Source organism: Zea mays, chromosome 6 (genome assembly GCF_902167145.1).
Source record: "Zea mays cultivar B73 chromosome 6, Zm-B73-REFERENCE-NAM-5.0, whole genome shotgun sequence".
NCBI lineage: Eukaryota > Viridiplantae > Streptophyta > Magnoliopsida > Poales > Poaceae > Zea > Zea mays.
In genome coordinates, this window is record NC_050101.1 from 27,487,838 (window position 1) to 27,506,742 (window position 18,905).

Here is an 18,905-nt window from a genome sequence, read left to right on the forward strand (position 1 = left end):
CCTTCCTTTTATAGGCGTAAGGAGAGGGTCCAGGTGTACAATGGGGGGTGTAGCAGTGTGCTAACGTGTCTAGCAGAGAGGAGCTAGAGCCCTAAGTACATGTCGTCGTGGCAGTCGGAGAGGTTTTGGCACCCTGTTCATGTGATGTCGTGGCCGTCGGAGGAGTGCTTGGGCCCTATGGAAGGACAGCTGTCGGGGCTGTCGAATCCTTGCTGATGTCTCCTTGCTTCCGTAAGGGGCTGAGAGCCGCCGTCGTCATGGAGCACGCGGGGCGCCATCATTACTTGTTTACCGGGGCGAGCCGGATGGGACGCCGGTCTTGTTCCCCGTAGCCTGAGCTAGCTAGGGGTAGGGTAATGATGGCCTTCCTTGTGACGTGGTGGGTCCGAGCCCGAGGTCGGGCGAGGCGGAGGCTCCTCCGAGGTCGAGGCTGAGTCTGAGCCCTAGGGTCGGGCGAGGCGGAGTTCGTCTTCTGAGGTCGAGGTTGAGTCCGAGCCCTGGGTCGGGCGAGGCGGAGACCGTCTTCCGAGGCCGAGGCTGTGTCCGAGCCCTGGGGTCGGGCGAGGCGGAGTCCGTCGTCCAGCGTCGAGGTTGAGCCCGAGCCCTGGGGTCGGGCGAGGCGGAGACCGTCTTCCGAGGCCGAGGCTGTGTCCGAGCCCTGGGGTCGGGCGAGGCGGAGTCCGTCGTCCAGCGTCGAGGTTGAGCCCGAGCCCGAGCCCTGGGGTCGGGCGAGGCGGAGACCGTCTTCCGAGGCCGAGGCTGTGTCCGAGCGCTGGGGTCGGGCGAGGCGGAGTCCGTCGTCCAGCGTCGAGGTTGAGCCTGAGCCCTGGGGTCGGGGGAGGCAGAGTTTCCTATGGCGCCCGAGGCTGGACTTAGCTGCTGTTAGCCTCACTCTGTCGAGTGGCACAGCAGTCGGAGCGACGCAGGCGACGCTGTTTTCTTGTTAGGTCGGTCAGTAGAGCGGCGAAGTGACTGCGGTCACTTCGGCTCTGTCGACTGAAGAGCGCGCGTTAGGATAAGGTGTCAGGCGATCCTTGCATTAAATGATCCTGCGATACGGTCGGTTGGCGTGGCGATCTGGCCAAGGTTGCTTCTCTATGAAGACTGGGCCTCGGGCGAGCCAAAGGTGTGTCCGTTGCTTGAGGGGGCCCTCGGGCGGGACGTGAATCCTCCGGGGTCGGCTGCCTTTGCCCGAGGCTGGGCTCGGGCGAGGCGAGATCGTGTCCCTTGAGTGGACTGAGCCTTGACCTTAATCGCGCCCATCAGGCCTTTGCAGCTTTGTGTTGATGGGGGTTACCAGCTGAGATTAGGAGTCTTGGGGGTACCCCTAATTATGGTCCCCGACAGTAGCCCCCGAGCCTCGAAGGGAGTGTTAATACTCGCTTGGAGGCTTTTGTCGCACTTTTTTGCAAGGGGACCGGCCTTTCTCGGTTGCGTTTCGTTCTGGTGGGTGCGCGCGAGCGCACCCGCCGGGTGTAGCCCCCGAGGCCTCGGAGGAGTGGTTTGACTCCTTCGAGGTCTTAGCGCGTTTCGTGATGCTTCGGCCGGTCTGGTTGTTCCCTCATGCGAACTGGCCGTAGCCCGGGTGCATAGTCGAGTCCCAAGTTCTCGGGCTGGTATGTTGACGCTGTCAACGGTTTGGCCAGAGCTGGGTTTGCGAGAGCAGCCCCCGAGCCCCCCGCACATAGCGAGAGGATGGTTAAGGACATACTCGACTTTTTTCATACGCCCCTGCGTCGCCTTTCCGCAAGGAGGAGGGGGGAAAGCGCCATGTTGCCCTCGGAGGGCACCGAACATGGTGTCTCCAGTGAGTTGCTAGCGAGTGATCCGAGTGGACGCCCGTGCCCCATTCGTTAGGGGTCGGCTAGTGGCCCGAAGGCGCGCTCCAAAAGTACCTGCGGGTGATTCGCCGGACCCGGTCCCCTTTTGACGGGGTCCGAGGGCTCGATGCCTCCCTCTGGTGGGATTCCGTTACGAAATTGTTCCCGTCGGTCTCGGAAATGTCCTAGGGTACCTCGGAAGCGTAGCCCGAGCCTTGGTTATGTATCGAACGTACCCAGGGTCATCCCTCGCTCTGCGTGCTCTGAGGCGGCTGTCGAACCCTTCGGGGGCCAGCCTACGAACCCCTGATCAGTAGTGGTTTGCGAAGGATATTTGGGGATTGCCCCCCACTGGGACCTGTGGACCCATCTCTTCTCTGCGGAGCTTTTTGCCTCGTCGACAGGGGAAAGAAGAGTTCGCATGGCGGTGCGGGCCGGTGGCTGCATCCTCCAGTTGAGGCAGGCGCGGGCGCTGCAGTACATCCCTACCATCCTCGTGTCTTCGAACAAAGGGTGGCAGCGCCGGTGGTTTTATCTCCGAAATGACGACGGGAGGCTCCTATCGTTTTCTCAATGAGTGGTGACCGCCGCCGCCGATAACTGGCGCTACGGGGCCTCGCGCGAGAGATAGAAGAATCTCCAGCCCCTTTTGAAGGCCTTGGATGAGCTGCGAGAAGGAGGGCTCACCGCCGCGGGGGTGGTTGCCGCCATTCATCGCCGGAGGGTGCTCCCCTTGACGGAGCGGCGGCTGCCACTTTGGGAGATGACGCCGGGGGTCGACTTGGAGGGTTTGCAGATGTCCTCGGACTCCCTTCCCGCCGACGACCTCCATAGGCGGGTAGCCGACACGGTAGGGAAGTTAGACGTCGGTGCCTTTTCCCAGCTCTCGATGCGTCCCGATCGCGGGTGTGTCCCCGGTGAGTGTCTGCTCCTTCCTTCTTGTGTCGGATTGCCCTTGGTTCTCACAACCAAGACTTTTCGTCCGACTCAAGGAGGTGGGGTTTCACAAGCCTTCCCTGCCACCGGTCCCGGAGGACGCGGTGGACCGAGCTGCGCGGAGGGTCGCCGCGGAGAAGAGGAAGGAGAAGAAGGACGCGAAGAAGGCTTGGGCCCGCGAGCGGACGCGGGCTCGGGACGCCTTGGAAAGGCTTCGTCGTTGGCAGGAGAGGGATGGGCTCCCGAGGGAGCCGTTGCCGGAGACGCCTGATGACGACGACGACGATGAAGACGATGATGAAGACGATGACATGGCTGCCCGCCTCGGCCTCAGCCCGGATCTGAGGCTGGGCCAGGGGTCGTCGAGCCAGCCCCGGAGCGGGCTGGCGCCGTCGGTATCCGGGGCCAGGACGTCGGGGTCCCGGTCCGAAGAACGGGGGCAGGCCGAGGGGGTACTTGACCCCTTGGCCGAGGTAGTTGAGGTGACCCCGGGGAGTCAGGCCGAGCCGCCTGTTCCCCAAGAACCGTTGCCCGTGCCGACTGCGCAGGAGGGTGATCCTCAGGTCGTCGTGGCTGCGCTTGGGCAGTCCGTCCCTCTGGTGCCTCGGGCACCCAAGGCAAGGACGGTGCCGAAGCCGGCAGCAGGGCTGACCTCGGTGGTACCTTCGGGGATCGAGGCTCGAGAGACCTCCCCACAGGCACGATTGATCATGGCCCGGAGTGGGTAAGTATCTTAGGATATCTTTGTCCTGGCTCCTTCTTCGTGTGTCTTGATCCTGCTCTTCCTTTTCTTCCCAGCAAACGGAGGCATGGTTCAACCGGTCTGGCTCCCCAGAAGGCCCTCAAGACGATGCCGGCTTCTGCAGCCAGTGCCGCACCGGGCCTCGCCGGCCAGCTGGCCTTCTTACACGATGCCCCAAAGCGGGGGGCCCAGGCAGCACAAGTTGCCGTGGGGCGAGCTCCCGAGGCCGACTCGTCCGTCGTGCCGAGGGAGACTGCTGGCGCGGCTGCGGCCTCGAGCCCACCAGACGCGTTGCCGGCACTGGCACCGGCTTCTGCCGAGGTGGTTGCCGTTCTGGCTGTGGAGCCACCCGTCGCCGCCGACGCTGAGATGGCCGAGGCATCGCTATTTGGTGCCTCAGAGGAAGGGGGCGCGGAACCGCGACCCGTCCTGGGGAGTGGCAACCTCGTCCCCGCGTGGCGCAGTCCCGACGGGCGGCGTCAGTCGCTCCGGTTCTGGACCAGTGGGGCTTCGGATCCCCTCTTCGTTCTTGACGATGAGCGAGAGGAGCAGTCTTGGGACGGGCTTCGTGAGTGTGCTGAGGCAACGGTGGGGTCGCTTCGGTCGACCTTGGAGGTCCTTTGTAGGGACGTTCCCAAGATCCTCCAGGTAATGATTTCAAGCATACCTTTCATGTGATCAAGACATTCTTTGTGACGCCCCGCTTCCTTTCCTCAGGATCTGACGGAACTGAGCGCCGCCAAGTCGTCGTTCATCCGTCGCGAGGCCGATGTCTGGGGTTCGCTGCGGTCCTTGAGGACCACGCTTGCCGGGGCTACCGAGCGCCTCTCCCAACGGAGCGCCGAGGTGGCGGACCTTCGGTTGCTCTGTGTTGATCTAGGAGCAGAGGCAGCGGCGGCACGCGCAGAGGCGCAACGGCAGCAGTTGGAGCTTGGCCAGGTCATCGGCGAGCGGGACCAATCTCGGGGCCGGGCCACCGAGGCTGAAAGCCGGGCTGAGGCTCTTGTAGTCCAGTTAGCCGAGGCGTCTGCTCAGGCCGGAGCCCTTGCGGCAGACCTAGCCGTGGCCCAAGCCGCATCCTCGGAGCAGCGTGCCCGAGCCAAAGGTATGTCTTGGCTATTTTAAGATTTTGATTCAGCTTCGTTCCTCAACTCATGTTTGAAGTCTTCTGCTTTGGCTGTTTGCAGAGCTCGAGTCTGCCCTCGATGAGTCCACCAAGGCACTTGCCCAGGCGGCCGAGCAGAGGGAGGTCGACCACGCGGCCATGTCCGAGGCCATCTCGGCCTTCTGCCGGGTCTTTGGTTTCGACGACGTCCCCTCGGGAAGCTCCCCTCAGAGTCGCCTGCAGGCCTTAGGTGACCATGCGCGTGGCAGACTCTGCGAGGCGCTGCATCACGACGTTAGGCGGCCCTTCGCCGTGCTCGCTTCCCACTACGACGTGGATCTGGAGCGGGTCGGCGAGGGGTATTGCCTTCCCGACGAAGATGAAGCTGCCCTGGCCAAAGTCCAGAGGCTTGACGCGGCCGCCGCGGGCCCAAGCGCGGTGCTGGCGGCCACCTTCGAAGCAGAGATCCTCCCGCTTGCGCCGTCGTCCGAGGCCGGGGCGGATCTCGCCGAGGGTGGGGACGAAGCCGAGGGCGCGGCTCGTTCTCTGGGCGACGCCTGATTCTGCTGGAGCAGTTTATTTTGAATGCGTATGTGTCTTTTGCGGCCGCCGAGGCCCGAACACTTTATCATCGTAATATAAGGTTGTGTCTCTTTTCCTCCTGTTTTGCGTATTCGGACTTGTTCGTCACTAGAAGGATTGCTTACCCATGTAAGAGTTATTTTTTGCGGTAGGCGACGAGTGAGGTATCTGTATCCTAGAGGCGTAGGAGTCGCTCAGCTCGGTCGGCCTTGCCACTTACATGCACTCTTATTCGTTTCTTGGGGTCCTGTTACTGATATAGCCGGGAGACGCGAAAGTCGTTTTGATGGAAGACTTTTTCCGAGGAAAATTTTGACGCAGAGGGGGTTCCCCCCTTCTAGCCCCCGAGGGAGTGTCGGGCTTTGCCGAGGCAAGGCTGACCCTTCCTTGACGGTTAGACTTCATATGTAAACGAGGTATATGAACGGCTTGAAAACATCTTAAGGGTAGAAGCGACGTAGCTGTCGGATGTTCCAAGCGTTGTTGTAGACCTCGCCTTGACTGTTGGCCAGCTTATACGTCCTGGGCTTCAAAACCTTGGCGATGATGAATGGCCCTTCCCAGGGAGGCGTGAGCTTGTGGCGCCCTCGGGCGTCTTGTCGCAGCCGAAGCACCAAGTTGCCCACCTGGAGGTCTCGGGACCGAGCCCCTCGGGCGTGGTAGCGTCGCAGGGACTGCTGATACCGCGCCGAGTGTAGTAAGGCCATGTCCCGAGCCTCTTCCAGCTGGTCCAGTGAGTCTTCTCGGTTGGTTCGATTGCTTCGGTCGTCGTACGCCCTCGTCCTCGGGGAACCATATTCTAAGTCTGTGGGCAAGATGGCCTCGGCCCCATAGACTAGAAAGAACGGTGTGAAGCCCGTGGCTCGGCTCGGCGTTGTCCTCAGACTCCAGACCACCGAGGGGAGTTCCTTCATCCATCGCTTGCCGAACTTGTTGAGGTCGTTGTAGATCCGCGACTTGAGTCCTTGCAGAATCATGCCATTGGCACGTTCTACCTGCCCATTCGTCATGGGGTGAGCCACGGCGGCCCAGTCCACCCGGATGTGGTGATCCTCGCAGAAGTCCAGGAACTTTCTACTGGTGAATTGGGTGCCGTTGTCGGTGATGATGGAGTTCGGGACCCCGAAGCGATGGATGATGTTGGTGAAGAATGCCACCGCCTGTTCGGACCTGATGCTGTTTAGGGGTCGGACCTCGATCCACTTGGAGCATTTGTCGATGGAAACCAGTAGGTGCGTGTAGCCCCCGGGTGCCTTCTGCAAGGGACCGACGAGGTCCAGACCCCACACAGCAAACGGCCAGGTGATGGGTATTGTTTTCAGAGCCTGAGCGGGTAGGTGCGTCTGCCTTGCGTAGAATTGACACCCTTGGCAGGTGCGGACAATTCTAGTGGCGTCGGCCACCACGGTCGGCCAGTAGAAACCTTGTTGGAAAGCGTTTCCAACAAGGGCTCGAGGCGCTGTGTGATGACCGCAAGCCCCCGAGTGTATTTCTTGTAAGAGCTCCTGGCCTTCGGCGATGGATATGCATCGCTGGAGGATGCCGGAGGGGCTGCGGTGGTAGAGCTCCTTCCCGTCACCCAGCAAGACGAATGACTTGGCGCGCCGCGCCAGTCGCCGAGCTTCGGCTCTATCGAGGGGTAGCTCTCCTCGGTGGAGATATTTCAGGTATGGGGTCTGCCAGTTTCGATTAGGCATGACCCCATTCCGCTCTTCCTCGATGCGCAGTGCCTCACCCTCGGGGGCCGAGGGTGCCTCGGGCTGAGCCGAGGGTGCCTCGGGCTGAGCCGAGGGCACCTCGGGCAGGGCCGAGACCTTCTCGGGCTCGGGCGTGTCGTTTATCTTGACTGAGGGTTGATGTAGGTCCCGAGAGAAGACGTTCGGGGGAACCATTGTTCGTGTCGAAGCTATCTTCGCCAGCTCATCCGCAGTCTCGTTGTACCGCCGGGTGACGTGGTTGACCTCGAGCCCATAGAACTTGTCCTCCAGGCGCTGAACCGCGTCGCAGTAGGCTTCCATCTTCGGGTCGCGGCAGTGGGAGTTCTTCATGACTTGGTCGATGACAAGCTGCGAGTCACCACACGCGTCGAGGCGTCGAACCCCTAGCTCGATGGCGATGCGCAACCCGTTGACCAGAGCCTCGTACTCAGCCACATTGTTGGACGCCGGGAAATGGAGGCGCAACACGTAGCGGAGGTGCTTCCCGAGGGGCGAGATGAAGAGCAGGCCCGCGCCCGCTCCTGTCTTCATCAGCGACCCGTCGAAAAACATGGTCCAGCGCTCTGGCTGGATCGGAGCTGCCGGGAGTTGGGTGTCGACCCATTTAGCCACAAAGTCTGCCAAGACTGGGGACTTAATGGCCTTCCGAGGGGCGAACGAGATTGTCTCACCCATGATTTCCACCGCCCACTTTGCAATCCTACCCGAGGCCTCTCGGCACTGGATGATCTCCCCCAGGGGGAAGGATGACACCACAGTCACCGGATGAGACTCGAAGTAGTGTCGCAACTTCCGCCGCGTCAGAGTCACCGTGTACAACAGCTTCTAAATTTGTGGGTAGCGGATCTTGGTCTCGGACAGTACCTCACTAATGAAGTAGACCGGCCTCTGGACGGGCAATGCATGCCCTTCTTCTCGTCTCTCAACCACGATCGCGGCGCTGACCACCTGAGTGGTAGCGGCGACGTAGATCAAGAGGGTTTCTCCGGCAGCTGGAGGCACCAGGATGGGTGCGTTCGTAAGGAGCGCCTTCAGGTTCCCAAGGGCTTCCTCGGCCTCGGGGGTCCAAGTGAAGCGCTCGGTCTTTCTTAAGAGGCGGTACAGAGGTAGGCCTCTTTCGCCGAGGCGCGAGATGAAGCGGCTCAGAGCCGCAAGGCATCCCATGACCCTCTGTACTCCTTTCAAGTCCTTGATGGGGCCCATGCTGGTGATGGCCGAGATTTTCTCCGGGTTGGCCTCGATGCCCCGCTTGGAGACGATGAACCCCAAGAGCATGCCTCGAGGGACTCCGAAGACACACTTCTCGGGATTGTGTTTCATGCCTTTTGCCTTGAGACACCGAAATGTCGTTTCAAGGTCGAAGAGGTGGTCGGAGGCTTTCCTCGTCTTGACTACGATGTCATCGACGTAAGCCTCGACCGTTCAACCAATGTGCTCTCTGAACACGTGGTTCATGCACCTTTGGTACGTCGCACCCGCATTCCTCAAACCAAATGGCATGGTAACGTAGCAGTACATCCCAAAGGGCGTGATGAAAGAAGTCGCGAGCTGGTCGGACTCTTTCATCCTGATTTGGTGATACCCTGAGTAGGCATCGAGGAAAGACAGGGTTTGGCACCCAGCAATGGAATCCACGATTTGATTGATGTGAGGCAAAGGGTAGGGAACCTTCGGACATGCTTTGTTTAGACCAGTGTAGTCTACACACATCCGCCATTTCCCTCCTTTCTTTCTCACAAGCACAGGGTTGGCAAGCCATTCTGGATGGAATACCTCTTTGATGAACCCTACGGCCATCAGCTTGTGGATCTCCTCGCCTATGGCTCTGCGCTTTTCTTCGTCGAATCGGCACAGAGGCTGCTTCACGGGTCGGGCTCCAGCTCGGATATCTAGCGAGTGCTTGGCAACATCCCTCGATATGCCAGGCATGTCCGAGGGACTCCACGCGAAAACTTCAGCGTTCGCGCGGAGGAAGTCGATGAGCACTGGTTCCTATTTGGGGTCGAGCTCGGAGCAGATCCGTATCTGCTTGGAGGCGTCGTTGCTGGGGTCGAGAGGGACGGATTTGACCGTCTCAGCTGGCTCGAAGTTGCCGGCGTGGCGCTTCGCATCTGGCGCCTCCTTGGAGAGGCTCTCCAGGTCGGCGATGAGGGCCTCGGATTCGGCGAGGGCCTCGACGTACTCCACGCACTCCACGTCGCATTCGTACGTGTGTCGGTACGGGCGGCCAACGGTGATGACCCCGTTGGGGCCCGACATTTTGAGCTTGAGGTAGGTGTAGTTGGGGACGACCATGAAATTGGCGTAGCATGGCCTCCCCAGTACTGCGTGGTAGGTTCCTCGGAACCCGACCACCTCGAACGTGAGGGTTTCTCTTCAGAAGTTGGAGGGAGTCGCGAAGGAGACGGGCAGATCGAGTTGTCTGAGGGGTTGGACGCGTTTCCCGGGGATGATCCTGTGAAAAGGCGCCGCGCCTGTCCGGATCGAGGACAGATCGATCTGCAGGAGCCCGAGGGTCTCGGCGTAGATGATGTTGAGGCTGCTGCCTCCGTCCATGAGGACCTTGGTGAGCCTGACGTTGCCGATGACGGGGTCAACAACGAGCGGATATTTCCCCGGGCTCGGCACGCGGTCGGGGTGGTCGCCCTGTTCGAAGGTGATGGGCTTGTCGGACCAGTCTAGGTAGACTAGCGCCGCCACCTTTACCGAGCAGACCTCCCGACACTCTTGCTTGCGGTGCCGAGCCGAGGCGTTCGCCACTGGCCCACCGTAGATCATGAAGCAGTCGTGGACCTCGGGGAACTCCTCTGCCTTGTGATCCTCCTTGTCATTGTTGTGGGTCCTACCACCTTCCGCCGGTGGCCCGGCCTTGTGAAAGTGGCGCCGAAGCATGACGCACTCCTCAAGGGTGTGCTTGACGGGCCCCTGATGATAGGGGCACGACTCCTTGAGCATCTTATCGAAGAGATTGGCACCTCCAGGAGGTTTCCGAGGGTTCTTGTACTCAGCGGTGGCGACAAGGTTCGCGTCGGTGGCGTCGCGTTTCGCTTGCGACTTCTTCTTGCCCTTCTTCCTGGTGCCGCGTTGAGTGGACGCCTCGGGGACGTCTTTCGGCTGGCAGCCCTGGGGCTGCTTGTCCTTCCGGAAGATGGCCTCAACCGCCTCCTGGCCAGAGGCGAACTTGGTTGCGATGTCCATCAGCTCGCTCGCCCAGGTGGGGGTCTTGCGACCCAGCTTGCTCACCAGGTCGCGGCAGGTGGTGCCGGTGAGGAACGCGCCGATGATGTCCGAGTCGGTAACGTTGGGCAGCTCGGTGCGCTACTTCGAGAATCGCCGGATGTAGTCCCGGAGAGACTCTCCCGGCTGCTGGCGGCAGCTTCGGAGATCCCAGGAGTTCCCAGGGCACACGTATGTGCCCTGGAAGTTGCCGGCGAAGGCTTGGACCAGGTCGTCCCAGTTGGAGATCTGCCTCGGAGGCAGATGCTCCAGCCAGGCTCGAGCGGTGTCAGAGAGGAACAGGGGGAGGTTGCGGATGATGAGGTTGTCATCGTCTGTTCCACCCAGCTGGCAGGTCAGTCGGTAGTCCGCGAGCCACAGTTCCGGCCTCGTCTCCCCGAGTACTTTGTGATGGTAGTCGGGGTTCGGAACCGGGTCGGAAACGGCGCCCGTTGTATGGCCCGGCTGAAAGCCTGCGGACCGGGTGGTTCGGGCGAGGGACTCCGATCCTCCCCGCTGTCGTAGCGTCCCCCACGCCTAGGGTGGTAGCCTCGGCGCACCCTCTCGTCGAGGTGGGCTTGACGGTTGCGGTGGTGGTGCTCGTTGCCGAGGCGACCCGGGGCCGCAGGCGCCGTGTTGCGCGTGCGCCCGGTGTGGACCGAGGCTTCCCGCATAAATCGGGAAGTCGCGGCGTGATGCTCCGAGGGGTACCCCTGCCTTCGGGAGGCAGAGCTTTCGGCCCGTCGGACCGCGGCATCCTCCAGGAGATTCTTGAGCTCTCCCTGGATACGCCGCCCTTCGGTGGTCGATGGTTCCGGCATCGCGCGGAGTAGTATTGCTGTTGCAGCCAGGTTCTGGCCGACCCCACTGGAAGCCGGTGGCGGCTTTGCCCTGACGTCGTCGGCAACGCGGTACTGGATGCCCTAGGGTAGATGACGCGCTTCTCCGGTCGGAGCTTGGTCTGCCAATTCTTGCTCGATGTTCCGTAGGAACTGCTCAAGTGTTCCTGCTCCCTCGTCGAGCCTGGCCTGCATCTCGCAGATTTGCTCGAGCTATGCATCCTGACCCCCTGCAGGGACTGGGACCACAGCTAGCTCCCGAGGGATGTCAACGCGAGACGTAGGCCTAGGGGGATCGCCGTTTTCCGGCATACCAAGATGGTTGCCTTCGCCGGGACCCCCTAGATCGACGTGGAAACATTCATGACTTGGGCCGCAATCCTCGTCACCGAAGCTGCGGCTACCATCGTAACAATCGGAGAGGCAGTAGTCGCACACGGTCATGAAGTCCCACATGGCACTGGGGTTACCGAGCCCGGAGAAATCCCAACAAAAGTCGAGCTCATCATCTTCCTCAGAACCCGAGGGTCCGTAGGTCGAGACGGCCGTCAGTATGTCCCAGGGCGACCGCATATGGTACCCCGGAGGGTTGGTACATGCCTCTATGAAGGCTTCCACCGAAGCGAGGTCGCTTGGTGGGTCGAAGCTGAATCCAAAAGGCACGAGATGGGAATCGGTCGATACCTCTTGGTCGACGGGCGGTGACGAAGTCGCGTCAGGGGCGGACTGCACCGTTGTCTCAGGTACGAGGGCGACGCCCAGCAAGTCCTTCGCGAGCGTGCTGGCGTCGTTTGTCTGCTTGGGGTTGGCGTGTTGCGGGGAAACGGCGCTCGTCTTCGTCTCAGACGCAAGGTCGAAGCCCGACGTGTCCCCCGCTGGGGCGCCGGCATCATCGACTTGCTCGACAGCCGATGAGGTGCCACCTCCTGCTTGGCCATGGTTGCCCCGCCTCCTCCTCCATCGACGGGGGAGGTGACGGGACAAACCCAGATGTTGTTCTTCCGCCACGCGGGGAAAACGTCGTTGATTCCACCGCCGGCGGGCGGGCTGACGGCCGCCATTGTCGCTGTCGCGCGGTGGAGGAAGGAGTATCATGTCGTAGCTGCCGTCGAGGGACATGAACTCAAGACTCCCAAAACGGAGCATCGTCCCGGGTTGGAAAGGTTACTGGAGACTACCCATCTGGAGCTTGACGGCAAGCTGTTCGTCAACACGCAGCAGGTCCCTACCTGGCGCGCCAACTGTCGGCGTTTCGACCCCGGGGGGTCCCTGGACCGACGAGTAAATTGTTGCTGCGTGTCCCAGCCCAGATGGGTCGGCGCAAGACAGGACACAAAGGGGGGAGAACAGTAAGGGGAAACCCGCGGCCTTCGTGTTGTCCTTCGCCTAGGGTGGATGGATGCGCTTGCAGTAGGGGGTTACAAGCGTCCGCGTGGGAGAGAGAGAGCGAGAGCCTCATGCGCCGGCCCGTTCTCCCGCGCGGCCAACCTTCTCGTACGAGAGCCCTGGACCTTCCTTTTATAGGCGTAAGGAGAGGGTCCAGGTGTACAATGGGGGGTGTAGCAGTGTGCTAACGTGTCTAGCAGAGAGGAGCTAGAGCCCTAAGTACATGCCGTCGTGGCAGTCGGAGAGGTTTTGGCACCCTGTTCATGTGATGTCGTGGCCGTCGGAGGAGCGCTTGGGCCCTGTGGAAGGACAGCTGTCGGGGCTGTCGAATCCTTGCTGACGTCTCCTTGCTTCCGTAAGGGGCTGAGAGCCGCCGTCGTCATGGAGCACGCGGGGCACCATCTTTACTTGTTTACCGGGGCGAGCCGGATGGGACGCCGGTCTTGTTCCCCGTAGCCTGAGCTAGCTAGGGGTAGGGTAATGATGGCCTTCCTTGTGACGTGGCAGGTCCGAGCCCGAGGTCGGGCGAGGCGGAGGCTCCTCCGAGGTCGAGGCTGAGTCCGAGCCCTGGTGTCGGGCGAGGCGGAGTTCATCTTCCGAGGTTGAGGTTGAGTCCGAGCCCTGGGTCGGGCGAGGCGGAGACCGTCTTCCGAGGCCGAAGCTGTGTCCGAGCCCTGGGGTCGGGCGAGGCGGAGTCCGTCGTCCAGGGTCGAGGTTGAGCCCGAGCCCTAGGGTTGGGCGAGGCGGAGACCGTCTTCCGAGGCCGAGGCTGTGTTCGAGCCCTGGGGTCGGGCGAGGCGGAGTCCGTCGTCCAGCGTCGAGGTTGAGCCTGAGCCCTGGGGTCGGGCGAGGCGGAGACCGTCTTCCGAGGCCGAGGCTGTGTCCGAGCCCTAGGGTCGGGCGAGGCGGAGTTTCCTATGGCGCCCGAGGCTGGACTTAGCTACTGTCAGCCTCACTCTATCGAGTGGCACAGCAGTCGGAGTGACGCAGGCGGCGCTGTTTTCTTGTCCGGTCGGTTAGTGGAGCGGCGAAGTGACTGCGGTCACTTCGGCTCTGTCGACTGAAGAGCACGCGTCAGGATAAGGTGTCAGGCGATCCTTGCATTAAATGCTCCTGCAATACGGTCGGTTGGCGTGGCGATCTGGCCAAGGTTGCTTCTCTGCGAAGACTGGGCCTCGGGCGAGCCGAAGGTGTGTCCGTTGCTTGAGGGGGCCCTCGGGCGAGACGTGAATCCTCTAGGGTCGGCTGCCTTTCCCCGAGGCTGGGCTCGGGCGAGGCGAGATCGTGTCCCTTGAGTGGACTGAGCCTTAACCTTAATTGCGCCCATCAGGCCTTTGCAGCTTTGTGCTGATGGGGGTTACCAGCTGAGATTAGGAGTCTTGGGGGTACCCCTAATTATGGTCCCCGACAGCGGGCCGCGTCGGTGTTTTAGAAATAACGACCGAGCGGTTACTGGCAACGTTGGTGTTTTAGAAGTAACAGCCGAGTGATAATGGATCGCGTCGGCCACTTTGAAAGTAGTGGCCGAGTGAAGTCAGATAACGCCAACGTTTTTAGAAACAACAACTGAGTCAATTTGGGCCGCGTCGGCCGTTTTGGAAATAACGACTGAGTGATGACATGGCACGCCAGCGTTTTAGAAACAACGGCTGGGTGATGACATGGCACGCCAGCATTTTAGAAATAACGGCTGGGTGATGACATGGCACGCCAGCGTTTTAGAAATAACGACTGGGTGATGACTGGGCACTTTTTAGAAATGGCCTCTGGCCCGGGAAAACCCCATATGTACTGCACTGTCGCATGCCTCCACGCTCCGTGCCCTAGTTTCTGCTTTTCTGCATCTAGGCTTTCTCTGCTTTCCTGCAATATTGCTTCCGCTCCGCTTGCTAGCGAGGTTGAGATGGCGCCTAAGCGGAAAGCTTCGAGTTTGTCTGTCGCAATCATTCCCTCCATCGATCCCAACAGTCAGTTGCCTTTCGCAGGTAACCATATGTCTGTTGTCTCTGAATCCGACCTTCTTCATCTCGTTTCCATCGGAGTTCTTCCTCCGAAGGAGCTCTGTTCGTGGCGGATCTGTCGTGGGGTCACTGTTCCGATAGAAGACACCCACGAATCCGTCATTTACGTTCCTTTTCTTATCCGTGGACTTGCTCTTCCCATTTCTCCTTTCTTCCGCGGTCTCCTTGATTTCTATCGCTTAAATCTGACCCATCTGAACCCCAATTCCATTCTTCAAGTTTCTGTTTTTGTTCATTTATGCGAAGCCTTTCTTGGTGTTTTGCCCCACTTTGGCCTTTGGAAGTATTTGTACCACTGTAGGCCTGGGATGGCTGGAGGGCAGCACCAGCTGGTGGGGGGTGCGAGCTTGGAGATGCACCGTGGGAGGAAGACTGACTACCTTGACATCCCACTCAAGGATAGCATCAAGGGATGGTGCCTGGAATGGTTCATCATGGAGAATCATGGGAATTCCCTCCCCCCACGGTCAGGGAGACAGCCGGATGTCCGCACTTCGAGCTGGACCGAGTCTCCCACGGACCAGGAGGTGGCTGAGGCAGGGGCTCTGCTAGCTGAGGTTGGATTGTTGAAAGAAAGGGGTATGACTGCAGAAGCTGTGGTCGCTGACTTTGTTTTCAAGAACATTCAGCCGCTGAAAGACAGAGCGTATCTGGCCTATCAGTATCGAGGCTTGGCTGATTCAACCCGGGTAACTAACAGAAGAATTCCTGCTGTGGACTTGGTGAGCCGGCTCGAGATGATACTCAGAGACAAGGTGTCGAACATCGGCGCTCCTGTTGCATACTCGGCCTGGAATCTGCCTCCTTCCCAGGCCTTTACCAGTTTCGTGTCAAATCCTCCTACTGGTGATAGCGGTTTGGGCCTTAGAGTGCGACCCTCTCCTGAAGAAGTTAGTGCTTTGGTTGCCTCACTCGGAGAGATTCCTGACGACGAGAGGCAGATTCATTTTGAGGTGCCTTTGAATCCAAGTGACGCAGAGATAAGTGCCATGCTGGATATGTTAGCTGAGGATTCTTCTGATGTCGCTCCTGCTGAAACACTGGTGGTGGCGCCCATCCCTGAGGCCGGCAAAGCTTTGGACGCTCAGAGGTCCGACAATGTTCGCCCGAAACGTTCTCGCCGAGCCGATCAACCCACTTCTCCTGCTGAGGGGCAGAAGAAGAAGAGACGTCTTCGTCGATTGTCTAGCTTGGATCAGGGTGCCGGTCCTTCTGTTCCTGTTGCTGAGGAAGTGCCAGTGCCTGAATTTGCTGAAGCTGACCCCAATGGGTGTGACCCGACTAATGCTGAACTCAATAGGTGTACTGTCCGTGTTGTTGATGAAGATGATGAAGAAGAGGATGAAATCCCTCTGATTCGGAAGAACAGTCGGCGTTACATAGCTAGTGGGGAAAGTAGTGGTGTTCCTTCTCCTGCCTTGTCTTCCCTCATTGGTCTGCAAGAATTATATCTGGCGAACTTTGATCAAACTCTTGAAGACATGGTTCCAGAAGATCTGTTGTCGGAGCCGGCACATGGTTGCGCGATGGTTGTTTGTGCTGATGTGCCCGATGCCGGGTTGGGGTCATCCCGGGCAGTGTCCCGCGCCTCATCGACCTTAGAGCGCGGTCTTGAGGGTTAGGTGGCTGGTCTGGATTGCTCTGCCCCCACGGAAGTGACTGAGGGTCCTTCAGCCTTAGAGGTGGCTGTTGCAGAGAACTCGACCCCCATGGATGGCGCTAGCGCTTACCCAGCCCCTAAGGGTGTTGCCAGAGATGATCCGGCTCGGATGGGTAACGCGAGCTGTGACGCAGCCCCCGAGGGTGTCCGAGTGGGTTCTCCCTCCCACACTTCCATGGATGTTCACATAGGGTCTTCTTCTCCACACTCTGGTTGCATGGCGATAGCCCAAGCCTTCGGTCAAGGAGTCGCTTTAGAGGCCAGCGCACCCGATGACAGAGTTCTAGGTTCTGCTGATGACACTGAATTGGTTCCTGCTGATTCGTTGCGAGTTGTTCCGGTTGGTGATCCTTCGCTGAGCCATCAGTTGACCTCTCACGACTTGGGGGTTCCCTCATTCTTCTCCAACCTCCAGGTATTTTGGTTTCTTCTGGTCTGACTTTAACCAGGCAGATAATTTGTTCTCATGCTTGTCTGTTTTTAATGCCAGGTGTTGGTTGATGAGATGTCTAGTCGGCTGAAGTTGCAGGGTGCCTCTGTCCCAGAAGGAGCTTTTTCTCTGGCGCGTTGGAATCCAGTGCAGCTTCAGTGGCGTGTATCTGATTTGGAGGTGGCAAATGCCGGTCAGTGCTCTTTTGCTTCCTTTTTTGGCTACCTGATTAATCTGCTTTTTATTTTAACACATTTGCTTGACTGTTTCTTGACAGATATGGCTCGACAGTACTCTGATCTTGAAGAAAAATATTCTCAAGGTCAGACTGAACTAGCCCGGCGGTGCTCTGTTCTTGAAGAAAAATATTCTCAAGGTCAGACTGAACTGGCCCGGGTTTCTGCTTCTCTGAATGATGTTAACACGCTGAACTCTACTCTCCATGTTTAGCTCAACTCGGAAAAGGTGACCTATGAATCTTGGCTTTGCTGTGTTCTTATTGCTTGCTTGACGTTTGGAGAAACTGATTCTTGTCTGTAGGAAGAAAAGTGTGCCTTCACTACTTCTCGTGACAACCTTGACAAGCTATACCGCGACGCCAGCAATTCATTGACCATCTTGGAGAGGAGTCATCGCTTCACCAGGGAGGAGTTAGATAATCATCGTTATAAGCTGCAAGAATCCTTGGACGATGTGATTCGCCTCAGGCAATTGGTGTCGACCAAAGATGCTGTCATCAAGGATCTGCGTGCTTCCAAGAAATCCGTCGCCCAGGAGCTAGAAACCGCTCGGTTGGCTGTCAAGGTTGCTGAAGAGACTTCTGCTACTCTGAGGGCCCAGTGCGATAAAGCTATGGATAAAGCTATTTGCGTGGGGCGGATCCTGATGAGGAGACCTGGTGTGGTTATTCCTGACGACATAACGGCAGATGTGAACGCCGCTCCTGATTCCTCAAGTCGCCCCTCTTCGTCGGTTGCTCCTGAGAAGAAAATTGCCAAATAGAAAGCATTGCATGCTTTGAACACATGGTTAATGTGCTCGGATGTTTTGTTAGAGGACACTTTTTTGTACTGAATGCTACTATTGTTTTCCCATTGTTTAGAATTCAACAGTGTCTACATTTGTAGAAGTAAATGCAGTGTGATGGTTTTGAAATTTCATCATGGGGCATAGAAGTTGCCCTAAGATGGGTGATTGCAAACGTGCCAAGCGTGCCGTGCCAATTTAAATCAGCGCCAGCTTAAACCGACTACTCCGCTAGTAGGGCATAGTGGTCACCCCGAGTTTAGTAAGCGTGAGCATGTCGCACCGCCTTAAGTTATTGCCGACTTAAGCCGATTGCTCTGTTAGTAGGGCATAGTGGTCACCCCGAGTATAGTAAGCGTGAGCATGTCGCACCGCCTTAAGTCATTGCCGACTTAAGCCGATTGCTCCGTTAGTAGGGCATAGTGGTCACCCCGAGTTAAGTAAGCGTGAGCATGTCGCACCGCCTTAAGTCATTGCCGACTTAAGCCGATTGCTCCGTTAGTAGGGCATAGTGGTCACCCCGAGTTAGGTAAGTGTGAGCATGTCGCACCGCCTTAAGTCATTGCCGACTTAAGCCGATTGCTCCGTTAGTAGGGCATAGTGGTCACCCCGAGTTAAGTAAGCGTGAGCATGTCGCACCGCCTTAAGTCATTGCCGACTTAAGTCGATTGCTCCGTTAGTAGGGCATAGTGGTCACCCCGAGTTAAGTAAGCGTGCCGATTGACAGTGAACAATCTGAGTGCCCTTGAAACCTTTTTATTGATGATATTTTTCTCAATTTACAGAATACATCGTCGTTCCGAGAGCTTCTGGGATGTAGCTAGGGGTAAAACTTCCTGAGGTGTTCTATGTTCCATGAGTTCCCAATTTCCGTGCCATCCATCTGAGTGAGACGATATGATCCCGACCGAGTGACTTCTGCTACTATGAATGGTCCTTCCCATAGAGGTGACAATTTATGTCGTCCCTCCCCCGTTAGAATTCGGCGGAGGATGAGATCTTGCACTGCGAATGATCGACGCCGGATGGCCTTATCATGATAGCGCCTCAGAGTTTGCTGATATCGCGCTGATTGAATCACTGTATTCAGTCGCTCTTCTTCGAGTACATCAACGTCTTCCAGCCTTGTAGCTTCAGCTTCTGCTATGTTTTCAAAGATTAACCTCGGTGCCCCAAACTTGAGATCAGCAGGTAGCACTACCTCCGAACCATAGACCATAAAGAAGGGGGTATTTCCATGCAGAGCTCGACTAGGTTGAGTTCTCAGGCTCAAAACCACATACGACAACTCTCTGATCCACTTTCCTGCGAACTTCTCATTCTTGTCGAAGACTTTCTTTCTGAGTGCTTCTAATATCATCCCGTTGGCTCTTTCTACTTGCCCGTTGGCTCTTGGGTGCGCCACTAAGACATATTTGATCTGA

General features: G+C 58.5%; 1 pseudogene; it reads left to right on the forward strand.

Annotated features, from left to right (window-relative positions):
- The first annotated feature begins 16,530 nt into the window (after positions 1–16,530).
- Positions 16,531–17,457, forward strand: LOC103629110 (uncharacterized; annotated as a pseudogene).
- The last annotated feature ends 1,448 nt before the right edge of the window (positions 17,458–18,905 follow it).